The sequence below is a fragment of the Saccopteryx bilineata genome, chromosome 5, assembly GCF_036850765.1.
Source record: "Saccopteryx bilineata isolate mSacBil1 chromosome 5, mSacBil1_pri_phased_curated, whole genome shotgun sequence".
Classification (NCBI taxonomy): Eukaryota; Metazoa; Chordata; class Mammalia; order Chiroptera; family Emballonuridae; genus Saccopteryx; species Saccopteryx bilineata.
In genome coordinates this window covers 177963250-177977766 of record NC_089494.1, presented here as the reverse complement: position 1 = coordinate 177977766, position 14517 = coordinate 177963250, and the positions used below count along the sequence as shown (strand labels likewise).

General features: G+C 35.7%; 1 pseudogene; it reads left to right on the top strand.

The window, feature by feature from the left end:
* The window catches only part of LOC136306592 (patched domain-containing protein 3-like), a 34622-nt pseudogene extending 21612 nt beyond the window's left edge, over nt 1–13010 (top strand).
* The last annotated feature ends 1507 nt before the right edge of the window (nt 13011–14517 follow it).

The following is a 14517-nucleotide window of genomic DNA, read 5'->3' as shown; positions in this document are numbered from 1 at the left end:
AAAAGATCAACAAAATTGACAAACCCTTGGCAAGACTCACCAAGGAAAAAAGACACAGGACTCAAATAAATAAAATCCAAAATGAAAGAGGAGAGATCACCACAGACATCATAGAAATACAAAGAATCATTGTAGAATACTATGAAAAATTATATGCCACCAAATACAACAACCTAGAAGAAATGGATAAATTCCTAGAACAATACAACCTTCCTAGACTGAGTCATGAAGAAGCAGAAAGCCTAAACAGACCAATCAGCAGGGAGGAAATAGAAAAAACTATTAAAAATCTCCCCAAAAATAAAAGTCCAGGCCCAGACGGTTATACTAGTGAATTCTCTCAAACATTCAAAGAAGACTTGGTTCCTATTCTACTCAAAGTCTTCCAAAAAATTGAAGAAGAAGCAATACTTCCAAACACATTTTATGAGGCCAACATAACCCTCATACCAAAACCTGGCAAGGATGGCACAAAGAAAGAAAACTACAGACCAATATCTCTAATGAATACAGATGCTAAAATACTAAACAAAATACTGGCAAACCGAATACAACAACATATTAAAAAATTAATACATCATGATCAAGTGGGATTCATCCCAGAATCTCAAGGATGGTTCAACATACGCAAAACAGTTAACGTAATACACCATATCAACAAAACAAAGAACAAAAACCACATGATCTTATCAATAGATGCAGAAAAGGCTTTTGATAAAATACAACACAATTTTATGTTTAAGACTCTCAACAAAATGGGTATAGAAGGAAAATATCTCAACATGATAAAGGCCATATATGATAAACCATCAGCCAACATCCTATTAAACGGCATAAAACTGAGGACTTTCTACCTTAAATCAGGAACAAGACAGGGTTGTCCACTCTCTCCACTCTTATTCAACGTGGTGCTAGAAGTTCTGGCCAGAGCAATCAGACAAGACAAAGAAATAAAAGGCATCCATATCGGAAAAGAAGAAGTAAAGCTATCACTTTTTGCTGATGATATGATCCTATACATCGAAAACCCGAAGGACTCCACAAAAAGATTATTAGAAACAATAAACCAATACAGTAAGGTCGCAGGATACAAAATTAACATACAAAAGTCCATAGCCTTTCTATATGCCAACAATGAAATATTAGAAAACGAACTCAAAAAAATAATCCCCTTCACGATTGCAACAAAAAAAATAAAATACCTAGGAATAAACATAACAAAGAACGTAAAGGACCTATATAATGAAAATTACAAAGCATTGTTAAGGGAAATCGAAAAAGATACAATGAGATGGAAAAATATTCCTTGTTCTTGGATAGGAAGAATAAATATAATCAAAATGGCCATATTACCCAAAGCAATATACAAATTTAATGCAATTCCCATCAAAATCCCTATGAGATTTTTTAAAGAAATGGAACAAAAAATCATCAGATTTATATGGAACTATAAAAAACCCCGAATAGCCAAAACAATCCTAAGGAAAAAGAATGAAGCTGGGGGCATTACAATACCTGACTTTAAACTATATTATAGGGCCACGATAATCAAAACAGCATGGTATTGGCAGAAAAATAGACACTCAGACCAATGGAACAGAATAGAAAGCCCAGAAATAAAACCACATATATATGGTCAAATAATCTTTGATAAAGGGGCCAACAACACACAGTGGAGAAAAGAAAGCCTCTTCAACAAATGGTGTTGGGAAAACTGGAAAGCCACATGCAAAAGAATGAAACTCGACTACAGCCTGTCCCCGTGTACTAAAATTAATTCAAAATGGATCAAAGACCTAAATATAAGACCTGAAACAATAAAGTACATAGAAGAAGACATAGGTACTAAAATCATGGACCTGGGTTTTAAAGACATTTTATGAACTTGACTCCAATGGCAAGAGAAGTGAAGGCAAAGATAAATGAATGGGACTACATCAGAATTAAAAGTTTTTGCTCAGCAAGAGAAACTGATATCAAAATAAACAGACAGCCAACTATATGGGAACTGATATTTTCAAACGACAGCTCAGATAAGGGCCTAATATCCAAAATTTACAAAAAACTCATAAAACTCAACAACAAACAAACAAGCAATCCAATAAAAAAATGGGAAGAGGACATGAACAGACACTTCTCCCAGGAAGAGATACAAATGGCCAACAGATATATGAAAAGATGCTCAGCTTCATTAGTTATTAGAGAAATGCAAATCAAAACTACAATGAGATACCACCTCACCCCTGTTAGATTAGCTATTATCAACAAGACGGGTAATAGCAAATGTTGGAGAGGCTGTGGAGAAAAAGGAACCCTCATTCACTGTTGGTGGGACTGTAAAGTAGTACAACCATTATGGAGGAAAGTATGGTGGTTCCTCAAAAAACTGAAAATAGAACTACCTTATGACCCAGCAATCCCTCTACTGGGTATATACCCCAAAACCTCAGAAACATTGATACGTGAAGACACATGTAGCCCCATGTTCATTGCAGCACTGTTCACAGTGGCCAAGACATGGAAACAACCAAAAAGCCCTTCAATAGAAGACTGGATAAAGAAGATGTGGCACATATACACTATGGAATACTACTCAGCCATAAGAAATGATGACATCAGATCATTTACAGCAAAATGGTGGGATCTTGATAACATTATAAGGAGTGAAATAAGCAAATCAGAAAAAAACAAGAACTACATGATTCCATACATTGGTGGAACATAAAAATGAGACTAATGACATGGACAAGAGTGTGGTGGTTACCAAGGGTGTGGGGGGAGGGAGGACATGGGAGGGAGGGAGGGAGAGAGTTAGGGGGAGGGGGAGGGGCACAGAGAACTAGATAGAGGGTGACGGAGGACAATCTGACTTTGGGCAAGGGGTTTGCAACATAATTTGATGACAAAATAACCTAGACATGTTTTCTTTGAATATATGTACCCTGATTTATTAATGTCATCCCATTACCATTAATAAAAATTTATTAAAAAATATATATATAAGCCACTGAAAATATAAGAAAAAAATTCAACCTCTCAATGAATCAGAAATTCTAATGAAACCAAGAGTGAGACACACTGTTTTCTTAATAGATTAATGAATATTAGCAAAATTGAATGCTTGGGGAAAAGTAGTGTGCAAATGAACACTCATACTTCACTGGAAGAAAATTTTGAATGGGTACACACTTATTTTTTTAGCACAACTTTGCAACAAATCATAAAGCTTAAAAATATCTTTGACCTACCAATTCCACTTTTAGAAATTTCTCCTATTAATTGGACAAGTGCTCAAATGTAAAACAAGTATGTTCATTTCAATGTGATTTAGAATAGAAAAATATTGAAAATAACCTCATCCCAAATCAACATGGGATTGGTCAATTCAGTATAGCATATTAAAATTTTGGAATCATTTTAAATCTAAAAAGTAGATATAGAATATTAAATAAAAATACTGGTTATGAAGTAAGATCCTTGAAATAAGAGTGGTACAGTTACATCTGTATATCTGTACAGAGCAAATTCTGGATGGATAAACATCAAAATGTTAGCAGAAATTATCCCTGAAGGGAGGAATTAGTTGTTTAAGTTTATCTTTTATTTTCTTGTAATTTCAGAATTTATTTCACAATAGCATGAGAAAACAAAGGTGTTTATATTTTGGAAAGTAAGCAACTTGGAAGAAAGAGTATTTGGCTTCCTGGGGGAGATTAGCAGATGAGATGTAGACTGGATGTTATTTATTCTAGTTCCTCAGGGCACATCTTCCTCATATGCACCCACATTTAATCACTCAGTGTTCCCGACAACTGTAAATAACTGTGTGTATAATTGGCTGATTAAATATAAACCATTTTTATATAGTCTGTGCATAGGAGTATGAGTGTATGTGTGTGAGTGTGTGTGATTGCAGCAATTCAAGAACTATGTGCAGGTAATTTCTTATCAATGTTCTATAAATAACAAAACCAGTTTTTAAATTTCTAATAGTAAATATCAGTGAGTTCATTCTTGGTTCTTAGTACTTTTGATTCTTCCCTTTTGTCCAGGTGAGTATAACTGAAATCCTCAAAAGTGATAGCTGTGGGAATTGATGACAGAGTACATAAACTAATGTCAATTTAGATTCTCTTTGTTTATAACTATAGAACATCTGAATTAGAAGCAAAGTTGAAATTCCCAGTATTCTCCCATGCAGTCCATAGAGACGATCCCCCAAAATTTAAATTAACATTTTAGTTCCAAGTATTAATTATATCAGTACACATGGAAACAAAGGTGTGCATGAGTGAAAGCAGTCAGCTCTAGTAGAAAACTTTTGAAGAGATAAAATTTATCTACCACAGGCTCATGCTCTTCTTTCTAATCCCTTTTACTTTGTAGTCCTTTCCCAGTCTTGGGGAGATTTCAGTCTGCTTCATTCTGAACCAATCATGAAATGTCTTTGTGTAAAAGAACTAATTACATAGTAGGCATTAATATCTAAAGGATCCTTGAGATTTACTTTGGTACATATTTCTGGTATCAAGAGAACTTCCATTTTAATGAGATAAGGCCTTAAACTGGGCAAGTGAAGTTTGAATAATAGCATTCTGGCTATCAAAAACAAAGCAGCAAGAAAACTATGTGGTGTGTGTAAACTCTGTGGTGCCTCACATGATACCACATTGATAGCTAGATGCTTACTGTAGAATACTTAAGTCCAGCTTATATTTTAAGCAACAGAATGTTGACTTAATGTGTATGTGCATTAGTGCGAAATGGCTTATGAGAGAAAGTGGTCTGTCACATAAACTAGTAAAATCAAAGATGCATTGCTAATTCTGCTTTGACTAACATCCAGTTAACCAGGTTTCCTGACTCATCGTTGAAACACCCTACATAAAGACTTAGAAGTAGAATATACTGTGCTGCATGCAAAGAATAGGAGGATGTATAAAACACAGTTATTACAAAAGGAGTGATGAGTTCGGTTGTGGATTCAGAGACAAACAGAATCAGAGAAAGCAGTATCAAAGCACAGATTGGGCAAGATAAATAAGACCTTAAGAGATGAACAAAGAAAATGGTTTGATCTGTTGAATTTTTAATGGATATTAATATTTATAAAGATTGTTTCTTCATATATGATAAACCATCAGCCAACATCATATTAAATGGCATAAAACTGAGGACTTTCCACCTTAAATCAGGAACAAGACAGGGTTGTTGTCCACTCTCTCCACTCTTATTTAATGTGGTGCTAGAAGTTCTGGCCAGAGCAATCAGACAAGACAAAGAAATAAAAGGCATTCATATCAGAAAATAAGAAGTAAAGGTATCACTTTTTGCAGATGATATGATCCTATACATCGAAAACCCGAAGGACTCCACAAAAAGATTACTTGTAGAAACAATAAACCAGTACAGTAAGGTCGCAGGATGCAAAATTAACATACAAAAGTCCATAGCCTTTCTATATGCCAAAAATGGAATATTAGAAAACGAACTAAAAAAAAAACCCCAAAACAATCCCCTTCACGATTGCAACAACAAAAAAATACCTAGGAATAAACATAACAAAGAATGTAAAGGACCTATATAACGAAAACTACAAAGCATTGTTAAGGAAAATCGAAAAAAGACACAATGAGATGGAAAAATATTCCTTGTTCTTGGATAGGAAGAATAAATATAATCAAAATGGCCATTTACCTAAAGCAATATACAAATTTAATGCAATTCCCATCAAAATTCCTACGACATTCTTTAGAGAAATGGAACAAAAAATCATCAGATTTAATATGGAACTATAAAAAACTCCGATTAGCCAAAGCAATCCTAAGGAAAAAGAACAAAGCTGGGGGCATTACAATACCTGACTTCAAATTATATTATAGAGCCACAACAATCAAAACAGCATGGTATTGGCAGAAAAATAGACACTCAGACCAATGGAACAGAATAGAAAACCCAGAAATAAAACCACATATATATGGTCAAATAATTTTTGATAAAGGGGCCAACAACACACAATGGAGAAAAGAAAGCCTCTTCAATAAATGGTGCTGGGAAAACTGGAAAGCCACATGCAAAAGAAGGAAACTCGACTACAGCTTGTCCCTTGTATGAAAATTAATTCAAAAATGGATCAAAGACCTAAATATAAGACCTGAAACAATAAAGTACATAGAAGAGGACATAGGCACTAAATTCATGGACCTGGGTTTCAAACAGCATTTTATGAATTTGACTCCAAAAGCAAGAGAAGTGAAGGCAAAGATAAATGAATGGGACTACATCAGACTAAAAAGTTTTTGCTCAGCAAGAGAAACTGATAACAAAATAAACAGACAGCCAACTAAATGGGAAATGATATTTTCAAACAACAGCTCAGATAGGGCCTAATATCCAAAATATACAAAGAACTCATAAAACTCAACAACAAACAAACACAAACAATCCAATAAAAAAATGGGAAGAGGACATGAACAGACAGTTCTCCCAGGAAGAAATACAAATGGCCAACAGATATATGAAAAGATGCTCATCTTCATTAGTTATTAGAGAAATGCAAATCAAAACTACAATGAGATACCACCTTACACCTATTAGATTAGCTATTATCAACAAGACAGGTAATAGCAAATGTTGGAGAGGCCGTGGAGTATATATGGCTGTTTCCAAATGTAGGAATGTTTAGACCTTCGAAATTTGGCAAGTGATGATTCCTACACTATACCATATTTTAATGTAGAGGAAAAATATTTTTCAGATTATGGTCCCAGGGTTATGGTTACTGTTACCAAAACTGTTGACTACTAGGATAAAGATGCTAGGCAAATATTGTTGGTGGGACTGTAAAGTAGTACACCATTATGGAAGAAAGTATGGTGGTTCCTCAAAAAACTGAAAATAGAATTACCTTATGACCCAGCAATCCCTCTACTGGGTATACACCCCAAAAACTCAGAAACATTGATACGTAAAGACACATGCAGCCCCACGTTCATTGCAACATTGTTCACAGTGGCCAAGACATGGAAACAACCAAAAAGCCCTTCAGTAGATGACTGGAGAAAGAAGATGTGGCACATATACGCTATGGAATACTACTTAGCCATAAGAAATGATGACATCGGATCATTTACAACAAAATAGTGGGATCTTGATAACATTATACGGAGTGAAGTAAGTAAAAAAGAAAAAGCCAAGAACTACATGATTCCATACATTGGTGGGACATAAAAACAAGACTACGAGACATGGACAAGAGTGTGGTGGTTACCAGGGGTAGGGGGAGGGAGGACACAGGAGAGAAGGAGGGAGAGGGGAAGAGGGAGGGGGAGGGGCACAAAGAAAACTAGATAGAGGGTGACGGAGGACAATCTGACTCTGGGCGATGGGTATGCAACATAATTGAATGACAAGATAACCTGGACATGTTTTCTTTGAATATATGTACTCTGATTTATTGTCACCCTATTAACATTAATAAAAATTTATTTAAAAAATATTTTAAAAAATTGTTTCTTTTTTTAACAAGTGTTGGGGTTGATGACAGTTTATCATGATTTCTGCCTGGCAGAAGACCAACTTCAGATAGCTTAAAACAAGGAATGTCCAGTGTTTATTCAAAAGAGGCAGTGTCCATTACAATCACCACCACCACTAACATCCTGGCCTTGTCGTCCTTCAGGGCTGTACAATACTTTTGCTTTAACACAGGAACAACACTGGTCTTTTGTTTCTTTTATAGCATCACCTATTTTGGAGCAATTATGGCCCTGGATGGTAAAAAAAAAAGCAGTCTGTCTACTTTGGTTAAAAAAGCCAGATATGCCTGACCAAAAATGTTCCTCATTAAAAAGATGCTTCTGTCTCCAATTTGATTGTCTCCCGGATGAAGAGGAAGCTGATATCCATCCAATAAATGTGTTCTTTAGAGACTATTTTGGGCCTTTTCTCACAAATACTAAGTCCAAGATTTTTGTAGTGCTTTTATACATTTTGTATGTTATAAGTAGTATATATGGCTGTTTCCAAACGTAGGAATGTTTAGACCTTTGAAATTTGGCAAGTGATGATTCCTACATTATACCATATTTTAATGTAGAGGAAAAATATTTTTTCAGATTATGGTCCCAGGGTTATGGTTATTGTTACCAAAACTGTTGACTACTAGGATAAAGATGCTAGGCAAATATTGTAAAAATGTCTTAGTTTGAAAACAGTAAGTATGTAGATAAAAGTCTTACAGAGTTTTGGTTACGAGACTCTGTACAATATATGAAACATAACAAACAAGATGTAAATGATAAGAATACTTTTATAAACAGTATTTCCAATTTTCTTGTGGATTTTCCACGTCTTACATATGATATTAATATTTCATCATCACATGAAATCACTTCTTCCCAGGCTTTTATTCAGACAATGGGTATTTCTTCTTTGGTCAATAAAGAGATGTTAATTCAGTTACGAGACTTGGCTGAAAACTGTGAAGTTCCTCTAATGGTGTACAACCTGGCCTTCATATATTTTGGTCAGTAAACTGTAATATTAGAAAATACTATTTGAAATGTCATTGTTGCATCAGTAGCTATGTTCATTGTTTCCTTATTGTTAATTCCTCATCCAATGTGTGCCTTTTGGGTAACTTTTGCTATTGCTTCTGTGATTGTAGGAGTAACGGGTTTCATGACATTCTGGAACATCAATCTTGATCCATATCCATGATTAATCTTGTCATCTGTATAGGGTTTTCTTTCCATTTTTCTGCACATATTTCCTCTGCATTTGTTTCCAGTTCTAATCCCTCAGTAAACCAAAAAGCAATTGAGACACTGTATGTGCTAGGCTACCCTGTGTTACAAACTGCAATTTCAACAATAATAGGGGTGTTTGTTTTATCTACAGCTAAAGCATACATCTTCAGGATATTGTTTTAAATTTAGTTTATTATTTTTTTATAATTTTATTTTTAATGGGGTGACATCAATAAATCAGGATACATATATTCAAAGATAACAACTCCAGGTTATCTTGTTGTTCACTTATGTTGCATACCCATGACCCAAAGTCAGATTGTCCTCTGTCACCTTCTATCTAGTTTTCTTTGTGCCCCTCCCCCTCCCCCTTTCCCTCTCCCCCATCCCCCCGTAACCACCACACTCTTATCAATGTCTCTTAGTTTCACTTTTATGTTCTACCTACGTATGGAATAATGCAGTTCCTGTTTTTTTCTGATTTACTTATTTCACTTCGTATCATGTTATCAAGATCCCACCATTTTGCTGTAAATGATCCGATGTCATCATTTCTTATGGCTGAGTAGTATTCCATAGTGTATATGTGCCACATCTTCTTTTTCCAGTCATCTATTGACGGGCTTTTTGGTTGTTTCCATGTCCTGGCCACTGTGAACAATGCTGCAATGAACATGGGGCTGCATGTGTCTTTACGTATCAATGTCTCTGAGTTTTGGGGGTATATACCCAGTAGAGGGATTGCTGGGTCATAAGGTAATTCTATTTTCAGTTTTTTGAGGAACCATCATACTTTATTCCATAATGGTTGTACTACTTTACATTCTCACCAACAGTGAATGAGGGTTCCTTTTTCTCCACAGCCTCTCCAACATTTGCTATTACCTGTCTTGTTAATAATAGCCAATCTAACAGGTGTGAGGTGGTATCTCATTGCAGTTTTGATTTGCATTTCTCTAATAATTAACGAAGATGAGCATCTTTTCATATATCTGTTGGCCATTTGTATTTCTTCCTGGGAGAACTGTCTCTTCATGTCCTCTTCCCATTTTTTTATTGGATTGTTTGTTTGTTTGTTGTTGAGTTTTATGAGTTCTTTGTATATTTTGGATATTAGGCCCTTATCTGAGCTGTTGTTTGAAAATAACATTTCCCATTTAGTTGGCTGTCTGTTTATTTTGTTATCAGTTTCTCTTGCTGAGCAAAAACTTCTTAGTCTGATGTAGTCCCATTCATTAATTTTTGCCTTCACTTCTCTTGCCATTGGAGTCAAATTCATAAAATGCTCTTTAAAACCCAGGTCCATGAGTTGAGTACCTATGTCTTCTTCTATGTACTTAATTGTTTCAGGTCTTATATATAGATCTTTGATCCATTTTGAGTTAATTTTAGTACAGGGGGACAGACTGTAGTCGAGTTTCCTTCTTTTGCATGTGGCTTTCCAGTTTTCCCAGCACCATTTATTGAAGAGGCTTTCTTTTCTCCATTGTGTGTTGTTGGCCCCTTTATTAAAAATTATTTGACTATATATATGTGGTTTTATTTCTGGGTTTTCTATTCTGTTCCATTGGTCTGAGTGTCTATTTTTCTGCCAATTCCATGCTGTTTTGATTGTCGTGGCCCTATAATATAGTTTGAAGTCAGGTATTGTAATGCCCCCAGCTTCATTCTTTTTCTTTAGGATTGCTTTGGCTATTCAGGGTTTTTTATAGTTCCATATAAATCTGATGATTTTTTGCTCCATTTCTTTAAAAAATGTCATTGGAATTTTAATGGGAATTGCATTAAATTTGTATATTGCTTTGGGTAATATGGCCATCTTGATTATATTTATTCTTCCTAACCAAGAACAAGGTATATTCTTCCATCTCATTATATCTTTTTCGATTTCCCTTAACAATGGTTTATAGTTTTCATTATATAAGTCCTTTACATTCTTTGTTATGTTTATTCCTAAGTATTTTTGTTGTTGTTGTTGTTGCAATCGTGAAGGGGATTGTTCTTTTGAGTTCGTTCTCAAATGTTTCATTGTTGGCATATAGAAAGGCTATTGACTTCTGTATGTTAATTTTGTATCCTGTGACCTTACTGTATTGGCTCATTGTTTCTAGTAGTCTTTTTTGTGGATTCTTTGGGATTTTCGATGTATAGGATCATATCATCTGCAAAAAGTGATACCTTTACTTCTTCTTTTCTGATATGGATGCCTTTTGTTTCTTTGCAGGACATTTTTTAATGTTATGTTTCTTATGGTATTTGGGGCTGCTCATGGTCTAATTTTTATTCCAGTATTCTTAACCATTTTTGAAGGTTTGTATAAATATCTGCAAGCAAATCAAAGACCAATTATAGAATTCGATTTCTGCAGCTCAATCTGATAAAAATGCACTATTAGCAACAGTCAATAAACTAAAAACAATGGTATATTTCCTTGACTTCAAAATCCTATTTAAAATGTTATTTAAAATGTCCTGAGAAAAATTAATTAGTATTACATTAAAATATCTTTCTAAATTAGAAAGTGTTGTCATCTTTATTTTGATCTATACAATCAAGTATAAAATATAAATTTCTAGTAATTTTTTTACTTAAAAAAATTTTTATTTAGACAATTAATTCTAATGGGGTGACACTGGTCAACTAGAGCAGTGGTCCCCAAACCCCGAGTCGCGGACCGGTACTGGTCCGTGGGCCATTTGGTACTAGTTCGCAGAGAAAGAACAAATAACTTACATTATTTGTTTTATTTATATTTAAGCCTGAACGATGTTTTATTTCAAAAAAATGACCAGATTCCCTCTGTTACATCTGTCTAAGACTCACTCTTTTTTTTTAAATTTAATTTTATTTTTTAATGGGGCGACATCAATAAATCAGGATACATATATTCAAAGATAACATGTCCAGGTTATCTGGTCGTTCTATTATGTTGCCTACCCATCACCCAAAGTCAGATTGTCCTCTGTCACCTTCTATCTAGTTTTCTTTGTGCCCCCCCCTTTCCCCTCTCCCTCTTCCCCCTCCCCCCCCACAACCACCACACTCTTATCAATGTCTCTTAGTCTCACTTTTATTAAGACTCATTCTTGACGCTTGTCTCGGTCACGTGATACATTTATCCATCCCACCCTAAAGGCCGGTCCATGAAAATATTTTCTGACATTAAACCGGTCTGTGGCCCAAAAAAGGTTGGGGACCACTGAACTAGAGTACATAGATTTAGAGAAAACATTTGCAGATCATTGTGACATTCAACTATATTGTATACCCATCACCCAAAGTCAAATCGTTCTCCATCACCTTTTATTTGGTTTTCTTTATGCCCCTCCGCTCCCCCCACCCAACACCGTCTTCTCCGTTCCCCACCCCCTGGTAACCACTGTACTCTTATCAATGTCCCTGAGTCAATTTTGTGAACCACCTATGTATGGGATCATACAGTTCTTAGTTTTTTCTGATTTACTTATTTCACTCAGTATAATGTCATCAAGGTCCATCCATGTTGTAAATGATCCTATGTATTTCCTGTAATGCACAATAGAGACTTATTTTTATTGGTGGGGTTAGAAACGCTTCGTTTATATATTAGTATAGCTCATATACTGCATCATAAATAGCTACTGTATGCATTCACATCTTTAAATTAAAAAAAAAGAAAAATGTTTCATTCATCATCGATATAGACTTGCACTCACTACAGTTCTTCTACTTGGAAATAACAAACCAGCTATCCTCATAAACTGCTTAGGGGGAGTAAGGAAAGAAAAAACATACTGTAGAATTTCTTTTTTATGAAGTTCAAGAACATGCAAAGCAAGACAATAGTGGTGGTGGTGCTTAGAAAGGTCACAAAAAAGATCTTTGGGTTTTGAATATATTATACAGAGAGAGAGAGAGAGAGATTGATCTGGGTGGTGGTCACATCAAACTGTACATATGGCACTTGAACATTTTACTTTGTTATTTCGAAGTATATATATTTTAATTCCTTTAAAAAAATTTAGAACCCTTAAGATCTCATTCAACCAGCTTGTTTTGCCCTTGTCAAAACTGCAAAGCCTCTAATTAAGAGACAAATAGTTAATGGCATTATCCAAACTTTTTTCCCCCTAATATGCCCTGCTCCCAACTGGTATCTACCCCCATCTGTTCAATGGTGTCTCTATTATCTGATCAGCAGAAGTTAAAGGTAACCACCAACAAAATAGTCCAGAGGATAAGGATGTTTATAATCATCATATTCAGGATAAACAAGCTTAAGGGTCCTCTTTCCACCAAACCAAAAGTAAACTCCTAAAAGGAAACCCTAATGTAAACACCAACCTTTTAATCACTCTGTATATCACTTTTTTTAATTTATGATTTTAATTTGTGTTTACATAGATGCAAGTGTCCCACTGAATATATCTTCCCCCACCCCCTTGCATATCACTTTTATATTACTCAAACTCATGAACGTGAACCTGTATCCAAACATTTTCATAGAATTTCCATTGTAATTGTATTTGACAATTTTGGACAGGATAAAGAAACATTTACCTAGATTCCAATGAACCATCTTACTGACCTTAGTTTTTTATTAGTCAATGACAATCACAAATATTAAATTTAGACACTCCAATGAAAAGTTGCTTGGTACTTATGTTATTTTATTGGCAAGTCAAGTTCAGAACTGTAATGAGGCACTGAATTAAGATTACAAGACACACAACATGCAGTCAGCAAGTGCATTACTTCAGCTATCCCACTTCAAACAAAAATATGAAGCAAAGTCATGTCAAGAATGGTGTTTCAAGGGAGTGAAGCTATCTCCTTTATCTCCTTATGCCCCTCAATTTTTAAAAAATGTTAGTAAAAATAAAATTGAAAGTTTCACGGGTACTTTAGATTGTAGTAAAAGACATGCAACAAAATATAAAGGAAACCCTAAGGCTTTATCGCGTTCCCGGTTTTAGTTAACTGAAAAAAGAACTAGTTTGCAGAAGGAACTGAAAATGTCTAAGAAAGCTATGGCCTGTGGTTCAGTGAATAGAGTGTGCGCCCAGCATACGGACGTCCTGGTTCCATTCCCAGTCAGGGCACACAGAAGCGACCATCTGCATTTCTCCTCCTCCCTCTTCTCTCCCTCTTCCCCTCCCACAGCCATTGGCTGACTGGTTCCAGTGTAGCCGCTGAGCCACCACCCTACCCACCCCACCCACCTCACCAGGATAGCTCCATTGGTTGGTCCAGCAGGTCAACCTCAGGCGCTAAAAGTATGATCAGTAGATTCCAGCATCAGCTCCAAAAGGGGCTGCGGAGGGGGGGGCAGGCGGGCATCCCCATGAGGGAGTCTGCCTATCACCCCTCGTCCCACCTAAAAAAAAAAGTACCCTAAGGAAGGATTATCACAGGTTTTTTCTGAATGGGAAAAGTCTCAGAGCCTGGAAGCAGGGTTGCACTAAATTACGGAGGGACAGAGCTATAAGCATTTTAGTTTAGGTAGAATATTTTAACTTCTCTCTTTTTTAAAAAAAAAAACCGGACTTGTAGGAATGAGAGCGCAAAATTAGGCACCGTGGGAGTGGAGGTCCTCTTAGGTAAGTGTGCAATCCTTCAGCACGCAAACTTTTCTTGGAAGAAGAGGCCGAGACGAGAGGGGCAGAAGTAGAAAGAGACGTGGGGAGAACCCCACTTTTAAAAGGTACTGTTTAGGTTACAAAGCGCTCTTGCGAGCATGATCTTATCCAACACAGTACACTCCCTGCTGATCTCCAGCGTCTTCCGA